Here is a 1,018-nt window from a genome sequence, read left to right as displayed (position 1 = left end):
CCTGCCTGGAGCACAGAATGGGAAGTGATTTGAAGGAGAGGAAGGTAGAGAGTCAAATAGCATCCACACAGCAACAATGAAAACGATTTTTCTGGACAGTGATAAACCAGCTGATGGAAGGATACTTTAGCTTTTGATCCAGGAGTAATTGGGGGGGGGGGGGAATGCCATGAAGGGCATATAGGACAAAAACAGAATAGGAGTTGAGAGGAAGAGGAAATGCAGCACCAATTATCCATGTGGTCATAAGCATCTGTGTGTGTGTGTGTGCGTGCGTGTGCGCGTGCATTAAAATACACATAACGCAAATTTACCACGTTAACCATTTTAGGTCTACAGTTCAGTAGTGTTAGGCACATTCACACTGTTATACAACCATCTCCAGAACTCTTTTTCCCAAACTAAAACTCTATACCCATTAAACGATAACTCCCTCTTCCTCCCTCTCCCCAGTTCTGGCAATCACCACCCCACTTTATATCTCTAGAGTTCTGGATACTCTAGTGTCTCAGGTGAGTGGAATCATACAGCATTTGCCATTTTGTGATTGCATGATTTCATTTAGCATAACGTCCTCAAGGCTAATCCATGCTGTGGCATGTGTCAGGATTTCCTTCCTTTTGGGGCGCCTGAGTGGCTCAGCTGGTTGAGCATCTGACTTTGGCTCAGGTCATGCTCTCATGGTCAGTAAGCCCAAGTCTTGCATCAGGCTCTGTGCTGACAACTCAGAGCCTGGAGCCTGCCTCAGATTCTGTCTCCCTCTCTCTCTGCCCCTCCCCCATCCACCTGCTGTCTCTTTCTCTCAAAACTAAATAAACATTAAAAAAAGAGTTTCCTTCCTTATTAAGACTGAATTATGCTTCACTGTATGCATAAGCCACATTTTGTTTATCTGTTCTTCCACTGATGGACACTTGACTTGCTTCCACCTTTTGACTATGTTAAACAAGTTGCTTATGAAATGAACATGGGGATACAAATATCTCTTCAAGACCCTACTTTCAGTTCTTTGGGGCAT

The 1,018-nt window shown here is 44.1% G+C and overlaps 1 protein-coding gene across 3 annotated transcripts in view; it reads left to right on the top strand.

Moving 5' to 3' along the window:
• Positions 1–1,018, top strand: part of TBC1D30 (TBC1 domain family member 30) — an 83,783-nt gene that overhangs the window by 34,507 nt on the left and 48,258 nt on the right. The gene's annotated exons all lie outside the window — the stretch shown is intronic.

Source organism: Suricata suricatta, chromosome 10 (assembly GCF_006229205.1).
Source record: "Suricata suricatta isolate VVHF042 chromosome 10, meerkat_22Aug2017_6uvM2_HiC, whole genome shotgun sequence".
NCBI lineage: Eukaryota > Metazoa > Chordata > Mammalia > Carnivora > Herpestidae > Suricata > Suricata suricatta.
The sequence above is the reverse complement of the archived record's forward strand: the minus strand, read 5'-3'. Positions and strand labels throughout refer to the sequence as shown.